This window comes from Neolamprologus multifasciatus, chromosome 6 (genome assembly GCF_963576455.1).
Source record: "Neolamprologus multifasciatus chromosome 6, fNeoMul1.2, whole genome shotgun sequence".
NCBI lineage: Eukaryota > Metazoa > Chordata > Actinopteri > Cichliformes > Cichlidae > Neolamprologus > Neolamprologus multifasciatus.
The window spans coordinates 20,135,681-20,153,414 of record NC_140444.1 but is presented as its reverse complement, the minus strand read 5'-3'; the positions used below and the strand labels follow the sequence as shown (position 1 = coordinate 20,153,414).

Here is a 17,734-nt window from a genome sequence, read left to right as displayed (position 1 = left end):
TTACCTGTTTTCCAGACTCAGATGTTGTCGATCAGGCCGAGGAGATGCAGTCTGTGTTGACGGGGTATCTTTTCACACCTATCTAAAACTCTCTCCCTGCGTCCATTCACACTCCTTTGGTGTTGACAGGCTGCAGGAGTTTAGCCAGTCTCCTTGAGTGCCTGAGTCTGTGTGTTTGAGTGCCGAGGTAAGCAAAGGTGGTTTAGTGTTTACTCATTCTCAATGGCCAGAGGAGAGAGGTGGGGCCACTTAGGGCAGGTAACCCCCTCCCTCACCCACCTTTTCTTCCTCCTTCAATCTCTCGCTCTCTCTCTCTCTCTTGCTAAGCAGATAAGGAGTCAGAGGAAAGGGAATGCGAGGGATGAAAGGGCAAAGGGTGTGACAAACAGTGGTGACTGACATCAGAGAAAAGTCATGAGCTTGCGTGGGATTCAGAACAATACACTCCTGATTACATTAAATGAATAAAACCAAAAAAACCTGACATGGAGTAGAATGATGATCGAGGAAGTAATTACTGGAATTTTCAGGAAAATTTTCCAAATGCCAGCCTTTTTGTCTAAGAGGACAACAAACTTTCACAGTCCCAAAACAAAGCAATCAGCGAATGTTTATTCTACCTACAGACCTTTGTGAAACAGATAAACACACTCTAGCACTCACACAATAAAAGCTCTTCTTTCTTCTTGTTAGGTAACAAAAAACCAACGAAAGATCTCGCTGATCACATCAGCTCGTTCCAAAACCACAGAAAATAAATATGTCAAATATATCAAAATCAGATGATGTTTAAACACCAGTTTTTAATAAATGTAACAGACTGGCAGAGCTAGAAACAACTAAAAAGTAAGGAGGGAACGCCTCTCATTAAAAATAAAAACATGAGGCTAGGGGCCCTAGCCTCAATTTCTTTCACACGCTAACATATACTTTAGTGATTGACAGGTTTATTTTATTTTATTTTTAATTATCATTGCTAATTAAATGTTGTGTAATTAAATATCTCAACAAGCTAACTTTCAAGTTAAGCCAAGTTAAGCTACCAGAAGTTAAGCTAAATCATTTAAGCTAAGCTCAGCATGTTAGCTTGGACAAACAAGCTAACTTTGTTTATTTTATTCAGTCCTCACTATTGGGAGCAGTTAGCAGCAGTCACGCAGCTTCAGTCCAGTCTCAAGGCGGTTTGTGGAAAATTCACCAAAAAATGTTTTTTGTGTGTTTTTTTGCGCCGGTAAAAACAAGTTTGCCATATTTTTCACCAGCTAGTATAGTTATGTCTGTAATTTGTTGGACAAAGATACAGTTTCTGTGCACCTGACAGCTGATTCAGTCAATCAAGCTGTGAGTGGCATGCAGACTTTTCGCTAAGGGGTTTAACAGTGCTCCCTTTTTCTATATCTTCAGGCGTATTTCAGTCAAAGGTCTGTACAGATTATTAACCTAATGCGATACTGTAAATCAGAAGAGATTACTTTAAGACTGGAGGCATTTTCAGTTGTATTGAAAGACACAAACCCTTTGTCAAAGTGATATATCCTTGATTTATAGCTCAGGTTCAATCAAGTCAGTATTACAAAAAGTCTGTTAGATATTTCTGGTTTTGCCACAGTGTGTGCACAATGACATTTTTCTGGCCACTCCCAGCGAGTATCATGATTAAGTTTCACCTGACTCTTTTGTTCATGTTGAATTAAATATGAACTGAAAGTCACTTTGGTGGTAACATATTAAAGACAAAGTAAATGGAAATCAAAGCAAAGCAGTCACATTCCAGTCATATTTACCAAAAACACGGGGAAGGTGAGAGAGAATAAGAACTGACAATTTACATAACTTTAACCCGTAAAGAGAACAGTGCCCTATAATCTTATCAGATGGGATACTGTTACTACAGGGGGAGGTTTGTGCATGTGTGTGTGTGTGTGTGTGTGTTATTGCCATTGTACAAGTGACACATTAACCAGTGGCTCTGTTAATGAAGGACAGGCAATCACTGGTTCTTTTGGCAGTACACACTCTCATTATATGCAGATACCCAGTTCAAAGTTTAAAATGGAGAAATCTATTCTCTCTCCAGTGGGGTGTAAAAAGGTTGGTGTGATGGCCATACAGAGTCATAAATTTATAGGAGAAGTAGGAGAGCGCGTGACTCAAACACCAAGATGACTTTATGGCTCGCGCACTGCCTCTCAAACTTTAAGTAAGCATCTCTAAGGTGCCTTCATGATCTCACATCAACGATTCATGACCCAGGTGATATTTATACTATGATAATAGTATAAATATCACCTCAAATAACTCAAATACACAAATAATCTTTTAAAAATTAAAATAAGAACAAAACAAAAAAACAAAAGCAGGTTTAGAGATCATTAACTAGGGTTGTATATTTTTTCAACTCTCTCTACAAGAGGAGCTATAGTTGTTAATAGATATATTTGAAAAATCATGGCTGGCGCCAATTGTCCCTAAGTAAGAATCACTTCCTCCAAAAGCTAAAGTGGGAAGCTAATATGGTTTAAACCAACAGCAAGAACAGGGTCTCTCAAATAAAGGTGCAAAACAGCGTGAATGAAATGCAATACAAGCGAAGAGTCACAGCTGAATGAAGAGTCTGTAGAAAAGCCTGACGTCTTGTTTCTAAATCAAAGGGAGAGCAGCAGATACCAAAAACTCTCTGACATACATTAACACCCCAAAAGACCAACATCAGCTGATATCACTGAGCTGGAAGTTTACTGTGTAAATGTGGTTACACACAGAAAACAAGAATTTAAACAGTTTTATTGGCAGCGTTTTTAATGTACATCTGACTTTTCTCAGCTCAAGGTTAACCGGTCTGTGCGTCCTGTAACGTTTTTTTAAATAAAGTCAGTGTTAATTGAGCATGACGTTCGTTCAGGCAGGACAATGCCAGCCCTCATGAGCTGATGGCTCAGGTGATACCTGTGCAAACATCCAAACTGAAAATCTCATACAGTCAGTGCACATATACACACCACTTTGCAACCCTGACTGAATCTGACTGAATCAGTGCTATATCCATTATCATTGACACCCGCGCTGCTCTTGCTGCTTCTGTCCGCACCTCCAGCTTTCAATAACTTGCACATGAAACTAAGTCATACCACCAGATATTTAAATGTTAAGGTTTAGATACTGGCATTAACTTGAGACCAGTGCAAACACTCCAGATGCTCAAACATATGCTGATATGATACAGCCTGTGCACATTTCCATTTGCCTTTGCTAACCTTTAAGAACAATTATTCCGTTAAATGAATCGATCATAAAAACTTCTGCAAAATCATTTAAAATTATCTGCTGCATTCAATTTGAGAAATATGATCAGCGCTGCATTTTAGAGCGTTTGAAATTCACGTATAAAGTCAAACATCATCAGCGGGTTTGCAACGAGATCGCGTTGGGGTGGCGTTTAGGTTTTGTGTTGAATGTAAACTTCAGTGTCTTTACTACAGTTAATGCATAAACATTACAGAAATGCCCTGACATGTGTCTCAGCACCGCAAGGTGTCCGATTCTCATGAAAAGATTTCCACCAGGCAGCAGATCACCCCACTGTCAGAGTCAGCAACTCAACCCGCTTTAAAAATAAAAAAATACAAATAAAGAGAGACTCTGGGGTTTCAGTGTGATGTTATCCATGTTTATCTGCCAGCGTGTACCAGTCAGCTCTGACCTAATAACTGTAAAATATAAAATGTTTAGTAGTAAAAAGTACCAATAAAACAAACTTATACGCCCTTTTTTTTTGTCCAGTGTGACCACATGACATTTCCTACGCTAAATCTAAAACTAAAAAAGAAACAAAAATATACACAAAAATGCAAAAAACAAAAACAGCATCTCCAGTCCTCCTCCTTTATCACATACAGTTTTGCAACATGCTCTATTTTAGGGTCAGTATCACACCATTAAGTATTTTGTATTACTAAGTATTTTGTCACCCATGCCTTTTGTAGGACACAAGTGTCCTTGTGAAATGTAGCGAATCATAACTGGATGGGAACGGTTTCACTTCAGCATTCTCGTCATCATCACCCCAACAGAGGGAGCAAACAGCACAGGGTGTCAAACACTTGCATATATGTGATTGCACAAAGCTTGTAGTGTGCATGGAGAGAGAAAGATTAAACCTGTCCAGCGTAAAGAGGGGGGAAAAAATGCTGTTCGGCTTAAAAATGCTCAGATAATAAGACTGCACTGAAGCCAAACAGGAAAAGTCTGGTTCTACTCAGTCTAACACTTCCTCATTCAAAGGGTCACCTCGCATCCTGTAACTGCTGTCAGCCAATCTGCATGTCCCACTTATCGTGAACAAAAATGACTCAGCACAAAAAGAAAGCCTTTTTGCCCTCCTACCGCACAACCGCGTGCACACAGGACGTTAAAGTCCTGATCTTTTTTTTTTCTTCCATTGTGATGAAAGAAGTTTTCCCTTTTGCCTAGAATTTGTCAGCTGACACGTTGGTCATGTGGCTTATCGCTAACCAGTGAAAGAGCAGCAGCAGTGTGTGTGTGTTTGTGTGCTTAGCTGCTACAATCACTGCCAAGGTCAAGGAGACCATGAAAGAAGGATAAAGAACTATGAGTAAAAGACCTGAAGGAGCTCAAAAACATGCGGACACCACAGAAATAAAGAAACAGTCATCCTTATGACTGTTAACCGCACTGTAGCCACCTATTATCTGGCCAACAACCAGCAACCGCTATAACGTCAACGTGGATGAGTGTCCTCCACCAACACGAGAAACAAAACTAACAATCATGTGACGGATCATGAGCAGCAAGGGCATGAAATAAGAGAACAGACCAGAGGAGATGGGCCAGTTGTACAGGATTAAAGCTGCACTTGTTAAATCACCACTTCAGCTAAAATTCATGCAGTACTGTGCAAAAGTTTTAAGCCACCCCACATTTCTTTATATTTTGCCTCTAAGGAGCCAGACTTTCTTGGAACATTTCAAAGCAGTCTTGAGCAAGGCCTTAAGATCTTTCAGGGATTTTCTTTGGACATTGGCTCCTTTCCCCACTCATTTTCAGTCCTGTCCCTGTCCCCAGTACCTGACCATCTTCAGAGGAATGTTTTTTCCGTTTGTTGAGCCACTCAGCCCTGACACATTACTCATTCATAAATAAATAAGGCACCTGACTCACGGGATGAACCAGTGTTGCGTCTACAGACTACTTAGCTTTACCAACATTGTTACAAAACCACATCATTTGTTCCCATTTCTTTTGTTGAATCTATGAACTATGCCACATATATCACAGCCTGACAGACACAAAATAGTATATTTGCACTACCAAGATCATTCTCAAAGCTGTTAGCTGGAAACTTGGCATATCTCAGCATGCTGCAGAGCGTGTCCTTAAAAATTTGAGGAAACAAAGACAAAGGGAAGACGAAAGAAGAAGTGGCAGGCCTAAAAGCTATCCACAACAGATGAACAGTATCTAAAAGTCATGTCCTTATGAAGAAGGAAAAAAAATCCAATCCTGACAAGGGACCCGAGTGATGTGTCTGGCCCTACACATCTACTGTGCGGGATCATCCTGACAGCAAGAACAAAGAGAGCTTTGAATGTCCTGGAGAACTGCTCCTAAAGAAATGACAAGAAAGCTTCCCTAAGAGATTTCAGTCTGTGTTGTAGACTGAAGAAGAAGAAGAATTGTCATACTGAATGTCTTCTTTTTGCCTTACATACTGTACCCATTTTGTAGTGTAAAGAAATGAGAGGAGGCTCAAGACTTTTAAATTAAACCACAATAAAGGACACACAGCACTTACTGCAAATAATTCTAACTGATAAAGCAAATCGTGCAAAACTAGATGCACTTTCCTAAAAAGAAAAAAAGAAAAAGAAGTCCAGTAAGGACAACCGGCCAGTGTTCATGAAGGACATTGAGCACACAGACATTCAATGTCAAGGATGTCAGCACACCTTTTATTCTGGAACCGTTTTCCAAACATGACGCAGCGTTTTTAATGGCTGCTCAAACAGCAGTTCAGCGTCAAAATGTTTGCCCCGGTAATCGTCAGCAGTCACCAGTTAACTTTGTGAATATTTGCATTAACAGGGCAGTAATTTTGATATGTTCACTGTAGTACAAATGCGTGGTTAACAGTCAGAGCCTCTGATTGGTTGTCTTATCAAATACCAGCAGTAGTAAGCATCACATGTCACTATGAATGGAGCATCACCTATAATCAGTCCACATCCATAAATGTACTGTATGTCATGCTTTAGCATACAAGTAATGTATCTTTTGTTTTTTGGCATCATCCCTTATTTCCTGGAAAGACTGAACAATCTCTAGCTAGCACACCTAAAGAAATGAAAACACACACACACACACACACACACACACACACTCGGTAAAGTGAGAAGGGAAGGTAGGCAGATAAGAACAGAATGAACAGAATGAAAAGCGGATGGAATTCATCGCTGTTCTCAACAGCTAACGCACAATAGCTGTTCTGCTAAACAGTGTCATGCACACCGCCCCGAAACAGAGGCTTAATGACGTGAAAAATACAAAGACATCACCCTGAGAAACTAAAGCAGTGTGAATTCCACCTGTTCACCTGCTCCCGTACTGAAACCCCTAACACAACAAAGGGGAGGGAAGAAGGGGGGGTGTGGGAACATAAGAGAGAGGGAAGATCAGAGAGAGAAAGAGCCCGACTGTCTGCATATAAAGAGTGTGTGTGTGTGTGTGTGTGTGTGTGTGTGTGTGTGTGTGTGTGTGTGTGTGTGTGTGAGAGAGTGCTTCAGTGTGGATACTTTATGTCAGTTTTGTGCATCAGTTCAGATTCAACCTACGGAACATTCCATTCTGGCACAGTGTGAGTCTGCGTGTGCACATGTTTGTGGTCGTGGTTTAGATTTGAAGAATCCCAGTTTGCTGTTCGGAAAGTAGTGGTTAAGTTAGCTGTTCTTAACATATATGTAAATGACTTTACTGTCCTCTTAAGTGATGGAAATTCAGCCCTTTGTGTCTGCATTTGGCCTTATCAGGAGATCCAGCTCAGAGCCGTGTGTAGCTTCTTTCCCTGCAACAGACTCACTTACACACAAAACACACCCCTCAACAACATCCACATTTACTCGCCCTCCCTGCCAGTATCAAACCACCCTCTGCACACACACACACCTTGCCTCTTGGCCTGCTGTCCAGACAACTAGCCCATTGTGTGTAGCAACAGGTATGCAGAGAAGAGTCTGTTTGAGTACATGGAACAAGAAACTTGGTGTGTGTGTGTGTGTCTGTGAACAAGCTAAAAGGATACCTTGGCATTTTTTTCCCCAAGTCTGTTTCATAATGATTCCAGCACGAGCTTATGCACTTTACTTTTGGTTTGTAATCTCTGCAGCTCCTCTACAAAAGCACATGAAGTTTAACTGTCTGTTAGGACAAACGTAGGGTTTGTCCTACGTCCCTTACATTAGAAACCGGTTATGCCACTGCTAATATGGACAAATACAGAAGACAAAGCATCATACATACGTTTGTGAACCTGTCTTATAACATGTCTCTGACCTCACTCGTTTAACCCGAAAGGGCGCAAGAGGAGGATTTAGGAAACAAGCAGTGAAATGAAGCAGGATAACAGCATTAGTGTACGAGCAGGTTTGGGGGACAGAAGAGGGAAGGGAGGGAGGCGAGCAGGATAGGAGGAGAGGATGGAGGGTTCAGCGGTGTCACCGCACTGGGGGGGTGGAGGGGTTACTCGTGGGTCAAAGGTTGAACAGCACAAAGGCAGAGGGAGAGAGGGGAAAAGGGGGGAAGAGGAGTGTTGATCCAGCCTTCGCAGTGAGTGGAAGTCACCTGTTTACACACTCGACAGTTCCGCCACGTTCGCACAAGGAGGGCAGTTGCACAATATCTCATCTCAAAGGCACAGTCTAATTACAAAGAGGGGAAAAAAGACTTTTTCACATTTAAATGTTGTGAAATCAGTCTACACAGACAGATAATCCGAGTTTTGAAATAACTGTCTCCTTATCGTGGTTGACAGCATTCATGTGGTCAAAGAATGAAATATAAATGATCCCTTTGAACGCTAATCTTCAGTGCTGTTCAGTGGAAGCACTACATATTATTAACTATATCTAGGAGGTGAACACAAGAGTACACAGTGTAAGAATCTAAGTGGTGGTGGCTGGGGTAGATAGTGGAATTAAGAGTTTGGACAGTCTGACACCACGATTTATATTTGAAGTCCTACTTGCATGTTGATTTAGGCAAAAAAAAAATGTATGGTTAATTAAAGTGGCAATAAAATCAATGCAGATATCTTTCAATTATAAAAAGTGTACCAATGCTTTAGTTGAGTTGAGAGTAAATAAACTGTCAGCAACCAGTGAACAGGTGACCTATCTAACTGTATTTTGGAGAAAGAATTTTTTTTAATTTAATGAAAACACAACTTGCATATTCTGCTACGTATCTACAGAGCAGATTTAACACATATGTATAATTCTGCTACTAGACTTCAGCGGTTTCAACTCCTGATAATGTGGTTTTTTCACACACAGCACAGCATTTTCCTCAAAATCTACTTCCGCAAACAGGATTAGTCTGTTAACTGTTCTGGACAGACATGTTGGTGCTGAATTTCTTAAGTAAAATAATCACCACAAACTGGTTGTTTGTGCTGTCTTTGCAGCACAGGAGGTAAGTAGTTTAGCAGTGACTTGCTTTGTTGCTTGTAAAGTTGGCTGGCAGACTTTGCGTTATATCTGTCCATGCAGAATACATTTTTTAGCTTTCTCTGGGTACTTAGCAAAAAAGAGCACACACAGAATTTTTATTTGTGCATCTCGCACCACTCTTTCAAGAAACAGTTGCCTTTGAGCTGACTGAACTGTGGTGATGATCTCTGCCTGGAGGTCAGAGAGCCATCAGAGGAAACAAGGTAAAAGAAGAAGAGTGAGAACAATACAGAGACCTGGGGTTTTCTTGACCTGGTCATGGGCGTAGCCATCCTTGGATAAAGCTAAAGTTACAGGAAGTGCTTGGATGAAATATCCGATTTACATAATGGTTTATCTCTCATAGCAAAAATTCACTTTAAATCACCCAGTGATTATCTGTGGAGTTTCAGTTGTACAAACAGACCCTTTGACCATAGCATTTCACCCAATGCCTTGATGCGTAATCTATAACTGAAGAGTACATTTGTCGGCTTATCCACGTTTGTAACATCTGAACAGTTTGTTAAGCAACTGGACGTCTGCTGACGTTACTTTTTATCCTGGCTGTGCGAGAACAGCCGTCATGTTACTGAAGATAAAATATAGATAAACAACAACGACGTGTCTGTGTCGTGTTTGTTGTCTGACAGTATGGTGATGTCCTAATCTCTGGATAAGGACAAGCTCTGCGAGGTCCTGTGCTTGTGATGTTACTAAGTGCAACCCTGGTGTTCATCCAAGTGTAACTGTAAAGTGTGAAGGAGATGTCTATCCAATCAGAATCCAGGATGGCTGGATTATAGATTTTGCTGCTGATTACAGCTAGCACCCATCGTCCTCTCAGTACAGATGCCGTTAGTTATGAAAATAATGTCCTGTGTTGTGCATCTCAGACTGAGAAGAGCCTGTAGCAGAACATTTTGCAGATAATAAATGCTCATAGCAGAGAGATGGCAAGTCAGAGTTGTTACCGCTCTCCCTCAGTGGAGGATGAGGGGCTGATGTCATTGCTGCAGACAGAATTGGTCGGGAACTGTTCTCATCTTCTGAGGGGGGAGCAGGTTTAAACCTTTTGCTAAGGAAAGAGTAACAGGAGCAACAATAGCTGAAGGAGTTTGATGGGGGAAAACAGAACTAATGACACTCCATAGGGCTTTTCCGATATCCTACGTACACTTAACTGAAACAGAGCCGTAAGAAGAGTACGCTGTGGAGGACACCTCTGCCCAGAGGTTAAAAAAAATAAAAGTTAAGAGCAGAAGAGGGAGGACAATAAGGGAGCTGGGGTTTTCTTGACCTGGTCAGAGGTTTAGTCCCAGTGATATCAAATCACAGCTACGGTTACGGGAAGTGATTAGAGGAGGGATCCAACCATTTACCTGGGTCGTGTTTCAAAGTAATTTTTTTTTTTAATCAGCTAATTAGTTCAAGATTGAGCTTCAGACTACATTTATGAGATTCAATGCTTTATGGAAAAATACACGCTCACTCTTACACCCTACCGCAAATTCAGAATCGGTGATTAACCCAACAGGAATGTGTTTGAACTGTGGGAGGAAGCCATGCAGGTGCAAGGTGCAGGGAGAACATGCAGACTCCACACAGAAAGACTCCCGGTGGATTCAAATCCAGGATTTTATTGCTGTGATGCGAGCCCTAACCCTTGCACTAGCATGCTGCCATATCTTATCGATTTCACATAAATTTTAGAAATTTTACCAAATAAACAACTTTGTAGTTAACAAAAATAATAATTATATTTCATTAAATCTCAACAAGCCGTTTGCTGAAGCAGGGATGTTAAAGTCATTTTACATAAAGGGCCACATAAAGTTTAAGTGGGCCAAACGAGTGAAGCTCTCTCTTTCTGTCAGTGTAAAGAAGTTTAACATTAAATCCCTCAGATAAGAAAAAGTTTCAAGTTGCAGTTTCAACAGCTCATCTCACTTTTTCTACACAATAAAGAAATGTGCCTGTAGTAAATCAAAGACATCTGTCAGCCTGATTCATTCAGCTTAAATTGTAAAAAACAGAAAAAGATCTGGTAGCTCATCGCCCAGACCATCCTGTAATTCTGAAACAGGATGTTTATTTCAATTCACAAAAAATCTTTCTTTTTCTTTCATGTTTCTTACTGTGGAATCATTGCAAAACAACTCAAAACAGGAATTTCTATTGTAGATAATGAAAACAGAAACCACCTTTTACATAATTACTTGGGCATAGTGTGAATGGTCATGGGGGAGGGCTTTTTTTGGTAGCAAATACTGTAAAACTTGTGAAAATACAGTTGCAAGCCCATGATTTAAGCCCTCCTTCACATTTTTCCAAAACCATCAGTGGGCCAGATTGGAGTCCTCGCCAGGCCGATTCTAGCCCCCGGGCTTTATATTTCACATCGCTGCTCTAGAGTGAAACAAACCCTAACCAAAGCGCTTGAGGCGTGTATCATAAAACTAATTCTTTCAACAAATTTTTTTTCAATGGTTTTTAAAAACACCATCACTTTTGTTCTGTTTGATAGACTTTCAGAAAATCTGATTTCATGAATTGAGGAACTGGCCCTTTAAAACTCCTGATGAATATTGTTCCTCCAAATTTATTTGTCATCCTCTCTGACAATCTTCTAACATTTCTTTTCCGTCACATTTCTCATTCTTAACCCTTATTTTCCATCTTTGTTACAAGAGGAAGAGACAAGCCCATTATAAATCATGTGTTCCTCTCCCTTTTTTTCCACCTGTACTTGTTACCCTATTTTTTTAAACTCGGTTCAACTTCCCTTCAGCTCACTGCTGTTCGGTGTTTGGCCCGATCAGAGGGGAGCTGAAGAGGGAGGTGGGGGGGTTTGATAAAGGGGAAGAATGTGGCCATTGTGCTTTCCCGGTATGTGTGTATTTGCGACAAACAGAAAGAAAGAAAGGGAGAGAGAGGAGAGCAAGGCTGATCAGATCTTGTTACAGGTGTTTCATAAACAACACAATAGCGCTAACAGGTTTCCTTCTGCCTCTCTCTCTCCGCTGCACTCGTTACTCTGCAGCTCTAGATCTCTGCCTATGTGTTGGTGGATTAGGCTTATGGCTTTGTCGCGTACACACCACACTGAATCTGTGCTTCCCCATCATGAGCATAAGATGATCATGTGACAGACATGTGACATGATCATGGTGCACGCTTGTGTCTGCGTGAGTGTGCAGTTTATGCTGTTTCTCTTCCTTATGCTTGAGGTTTGCTGAATAATAAAGTCCAATCGGCTTCTTGCTTAAAAAAACTGATATGTTAAATAAAAGATCTCTTCCTGTTGCCTTCTGGTTTAAGAAATCTGTCTTTTCTTCCTGAAACTAGAGAGGGCCAAAACACAGCAAAAATAAATTCAAACTAGGACAAACATCGAGATATAAATGTATGTCTTAGATGACGTCTGCTTCTGTGCTTTCCACTTGTGGAATGTGATACAGCGAGTTGAGAGATAAGTGCCACTCGGAAAAATGGTTCACCTATTGAACTTGGTTACACAATCAGTAACGAAGCCACAGCTACTGTCCGAGACGGCGACACAGACAAACGCAAAGCCCCGATTGAATAACCCCTTCCATATGCTAACCATTCAACTGGTTTCTATTTTTGGCTTCGGTTTTTACATCAGAATGTCTAAAGAAGCCACGTGTCACCACTTCATCAGGTCTGACCAGCACTTCAACACACACACACCTTTGAAACACCTTACGGGTCCAGGTATTTACAGTATTCACACGGAAGCTGGCCTTCTGTACACAAACATTTAGTCTTGTTTCCATCACTTCAGAAGGCAGTAAACTGACTTGTGCTTATTTCCTGAAGACATACCCTCATGCTAACCTTAAACTGGCTCTAACCTGAACCCAAACCTGAACTGAGGTCACTGAAGTTAACTGAAACTAAGCTAAAGAGTAAACTAGTAACAAAAAGAACAATTCACTTAACCGAGATAAAATAAACTTCTGACAAATAAAACAAACGTACATGGTAGTTGTCTTTAGTTTTGTCAGTTTGGTTAAATTTGCTCAGATAGCAAGCGCGAGGTCTGTGCAAATGTTTACCGAGACTGGATGTCTACTGAAAATAACAAAAACCAGATGCTCTCATTGGATCTCAGAGCGTGAGCAGAGTCTAGCCTGTTTAGTACTTTGGCTGTAAGCTTCGTGTGGGACTATGGTGCAGTGGTTAGCACCGTTCCAGGTTCGAACCCCAGCTTATCTACCCCACATGGACGTGAAGTAGATGTAGACAAGTGTATAAGTAGATAAGTGTATAGAATAAAGTACAGTATGGATGTATGGTTAAAAATGTGACTTCTAGTCTAAAAGCACTTTAATAATCTAACTTAAATTTTCCACCCCAAAAAAATGATGAAGGAATAACTTGGTTAACTGGCCCCATACTGCGTGCCAAACTGGTTACCAGGAAACAGAAACTAAAGTTAACTTCAATGCAAGTACAACTTAAATTACTGTAAACTGACTTGTGACTTACTGTCACTTTTACATTCTGATTTCCTTTCAACTGACATTTAAAAGTCACACATAGTATATTATTGTACTTTGAATGCTTGCTTGAATTAGCTTAAGCATAAATAAGATTTGAGGCATCACTTACTGCATTTCCTTATGTGGAGAAACACGTGAATATTTCCAGAAACTACAGCTGGACAAATGACAGCTTGGCAAATTTGAGCGGATACCCTCTGTGTCAGGGAGACAGTTGTTCTTGAATAGATCAACTGGATGTAAACTGTCACACACACAAAAACACACAGACACACGGGTACACACACGCACACACTACTCTTTGCTTTCATATGCACACGTATACACTCGAGCAGCTAAATCTCGTTTGTACAACAACAGGACACCCAAGGCTAACTGGCGCCCTGCTCGACCAGTTTCTGAAACCCACACACACACACACAGAAGATGACAAGACAAGACACCCATAGAACACACACACACACACACACACACACACACACACACACACAAATAAACATTCAGTACTCGCTCCATAACCTTGCAGTGAAGGTTACAGCAGTCAGTTGGGTCAATGTGAACACTGGACCAGCTGAAGAAATGTCCTTCCAGATTACCCACTGTGTGAGTGTGTGTGCATGTGTGTGTGTGTGTGTGAGTGTGTCTGTGTGTGAGTGTGTGCTGTTAAACCTCCAGGTGAGAAAACACACCATGGCTCTCAGCTACATTTACAACATAACTGTTCAGACTGAAATGAGAGAGAATTTCTGAAAAAGAAAAAAAAAAGGGGGGGGGGGGTGCACACACGATGAGTTCCCAGCCAACCTGTAGGATGATGGGACGTGTAGTCACGGCGTCGGCGTCAAAAGGCAACGATCCGGCTTGTCACTTTCTCATCTTCCCCTCCCGCCTTCTATCTTCCTTTGTACAGACAGTCAGGTTCTCTCTGGCTCCGTGTTCGCTGTCAGGGCACTTCCTGTCTTCAATGACAGGTCCCCCAAAGCACAATGAGAAGAGATCTCAGACACTTCTGTCAAACACACTGCACACACACACACACAGAGGAGAGGACGAATCAAAGTTTCTCTTCTCCTTTTGGTGTTTTTTTGGATTCTGACTCAGATCCTCTCTGTTTGTCCTCTCCTCTGCTCCAGTCACGACAGCGCTCGTAGACGTAACAGCGGGAGACGGGAGAAGGAGGCCAGTGCACAAGGTCTCGAAGTGGAGGAGAGAGCAGGAGGTGACAGAGTTGAAGGAAAGCATTAGAGAGAGAGAGAGAGAGAGAGAGAGAGAGAGAGAGAGAGAGAGAGAGAGAGAGGGAAAGAGGGAGGGAGGGCACTGGTAATTAGTGTGTCTGTACCTGACTCTCACTGACATAAGCCCCACATTCCTCAGAAGCGAGAAGGGGGGAGAGATGAGGAGGGAGAGAGGAAAAGGGGAAAAAGTTTGGAGCACACACTAATCATCCCAGGACACACATCAGAGAGGACCCTCTTCATCCCAACATACACACAACCACACACACACACACAAATCTGTCTTCCTTACAGCACAGCATAACTGTCACGGCGCTCAAGTCAAGCCTGCATGATGTTCAGCGAAGGTGCTGCCACTCCCGAAGCTTCGCCGTCTGTCACCTAAACGCTCCACGCTCCTGCTTTTAGTCCCCTTTCTTTCTTCTACCTCTCTCTCAGCTCGTCTTTCCCTTTCTGTTTCTCTCTTTCGCTATGTGTATGGTGTACACACTGCCAGCTCCTAAAACTCACCAAACCAGAATCTGACTGCCCATACCCCCAGCACACCTCCTCCCTGCCTCCTCCTTCCTATCATTCCGGATAGGAAACGCTATCCTCCTGTGGCCCTGTCCAATCCAAGTGTGTGTGTGTGTGTGTGTGTGTGTGTGTGTGTGTGTGTGTGTGTGTGTGTGTGTGTGTGTGTGTGTGTGTGTGTGTGTGAGTGAGTTAGTGCGATCAGCCAGACCTGAGAGAGGAGATTCAGCAGCATTTCTCTAAAGGAGTTTCCTGCACACCTACCACATGATCGCTCTCATCCACCACTTGCTTATTAGTGATGATCAAACACGCGACCTTTGCTCATTCACAAATACACACATACACCCCTGAGGTCACGATGACATGCTGTCTTTACACTGTAGTGTTCACCTCTCTGACGTGCGCGCTGCAGATCCCTCTGTAATGACACCTTTGTGTAATAACAACCCACTCGGGCACTCTCTCAGGTTTCTTGTGTTTGAATTGTCAGCATGAGCATGACAAAAAGCATGACTGACAGCTGAAAGGGAAATCCGAACCTTTAAATGTCCAATATAAACTGTTTCTCACTCCTGTTAAGGAGGGTCCTGCCGTAAAGCTGAACTAAATGTAAAAACAGTTTTTTCTTTCTCCTCCTTCACACAGTCCTTCCTCGTCTCATGCGCTTTATCCTCTTTTCTGATCTTTTCAGAAAATGTCATACTTGTTTGATCATGTCATTGAGGTTCAGCAACCCTGAGTCACAGTATTCACTTCTCATTCAAGACTGCGTAAAGTGTATTCCTGTATCTGTGTGTGTGTGTGTGTGTGTGTGTGTGTGTGTGTGTGTGTGTGTGTGTGTGTGTGTGTGCGTGTTGGTTACCCTACCTGAATTCCTTGGAGAGTTTGGCGTAGGCGGGACCAAGCGCTTCCTTCTTCCTGATCTCAGGTGCGTGGCGAGCGCGACGTCTTTGTGACAGCCAGTTGTCATGGAGACAAGGAGAGAGCGCTGTGCTGAACAGGAGTGTCCGCGGTCAGCCAACCAGCAGACTGAGAAAAGAAGAGAGAAGTGAGGACGCTGGATTTCTGTTTAGTGTAACAACACACACACACACACACAGAAACACACATGCATACATTCAGATAAAGCAACCCCCCTCCACACACACACTCACACACACACACACACAAACAGTAGGGAACTTGCGAGCATGTGTGTGTGTGTGTGTGTATAGGAAACTGAGATTGAGTCAGATGTGCTCACACAGAGAAATAACGTTTCAACACAGCGGCTGAACTCTAACAGGGAGGCGGCCGGGCCGTTGAATAAGTTGCTCAATACTTTTTGACTTTAATGCTTACTTAACAGATTTCACACAATCCTTAAAAAAACTGCAAATACAAAAGCATATACACGGCAATAAGTCAGGCTTCTGTAACTGCAGCAGGCTGTACAGTTCACCCCAAGTAATCTAAATACATCACGATACAGGTTTCATGGCTGATTGTTTCCTACTTTACTAACATAAGAGGAAGCGGTGAAAAAGCACAGATTAAACAAGTTTTAGCCACCATTGCCCGATTCTAGAGTAAAAGCAGATAAAACCCACCTACACCCTGGAGCAGGGTTGCACCAGCCAAACGTAAGCCTAGTCTTAACTACACCCAGTCCCAGTGATTCACATTAATTGCTGGGGTGGATTTTTAATGATTTTCTGGTGTCTCACTAACTTATAATTTTGGCTTTTGCAAGCAAATAAAATGGAATAAAAGAAGAGGCGATTTCACGACTTCAACACTGGAAAGGCAAAATTACTAAAGCTGTGCAAGAACGCACAGGTGCAGAGTCTAGTTTGGTAAGAAGAAGAAGCAACTCAGAAATCTGTTTAGAAAACAGTGGGAAAAAGTGGAAAGATGTTCAGCTGCCGTGTTGAGGTCCAGTCGCAGCTCTTCAGTAGCTCTTTCCTTAGAGAATCCAAACAGCTCCCCAGTGCTGTATCTGTCCATCCCCCACAGCTCTCTGCTCTCTAAAAGTCTTATTGTGGAGTCGGTGTCATAAAAAAGCTGATATTTTAACTTCACGTGTGCTCCTCTGCAGGTTCACGATTCACACCGCGCCCAGAAGAACGCATAATCCTATATTGCACAACAGGCAAAACTCTTATGTCAGACTTAAGCTGCCAAGGTAAAACTGATTTCGCTTAAGACCTGTTGTAAGCTCTGCTGTTACGACCAGCCCGCTGTGCCTGAAGTTTGGTGGTTTAAAAAAGGTAAAATAAATGGACAGACGCAAGTTCATCGTAATGCTTTGTGGAAAAGGCACCCACACACGAGCGCACATTTTGTATATTCTTTGCATCTTTCTGCCTTTGGTCCGGTCCTCATCGGGTGGAATTTATTCTCAGTCAGAATGTGATCAGGTGACTGCCAATTTAGGATCTTTCACCTATTTACTCTGAAAAGCTTTAGTAATGTGCTGGGCGTCTGCCAGTAGAGAATCAATCGAACAATCAATGCCAGAGTACCTGTTCGACTGGTGACCTGCTTGTGTTTTTTTTCTCTGCATATTTGGATAAAGGCTGATCTTTGTTTCGTCGTTCCACAGACATTTGCCCCACATCTTTACCCGTTTCTTGTTTTGCAAATTCCAACCTGCCTAATAACCTGCTTATAGGGCTTACCTGGGGTTTGTGTCTCGTGATGAATCATCTGACCTTTCTTGCCTACGTACCAGGAAGCATTCTTGACTTATTTT

The 17,734-nt window shown here is 42.1% G+C and overlaps 1 protein-coding gene across 13 annotated transcripts in view; it reads right to left on the bottom strand.

Annotated features, from left to right (window-relative positions):
• Window positions 1–16,188, bottom strand: part of rbm47 (RNA binding motif protein 47) — a 36,293-nt gene extending 20,105 nt beyond the window's left edge. For 5 of the 13 annotated variants that reach the window (XM_085161559.1, XM_085161562.1, XM_085161560.1 and 2 more), the window contains exon 1: window positions 14,054–14,770. The gene's annotated coding sequence lies outside the window, so the exon portion shown is untranslated. The other 8 variants (XM_085161550.1, XM_085161552.1, XM_085161549.1 and 5 more) reach the window with 8 other exon arrangements.
• Window positions 16,189–17,734: the final 1,546 nt, after the last annotated feature.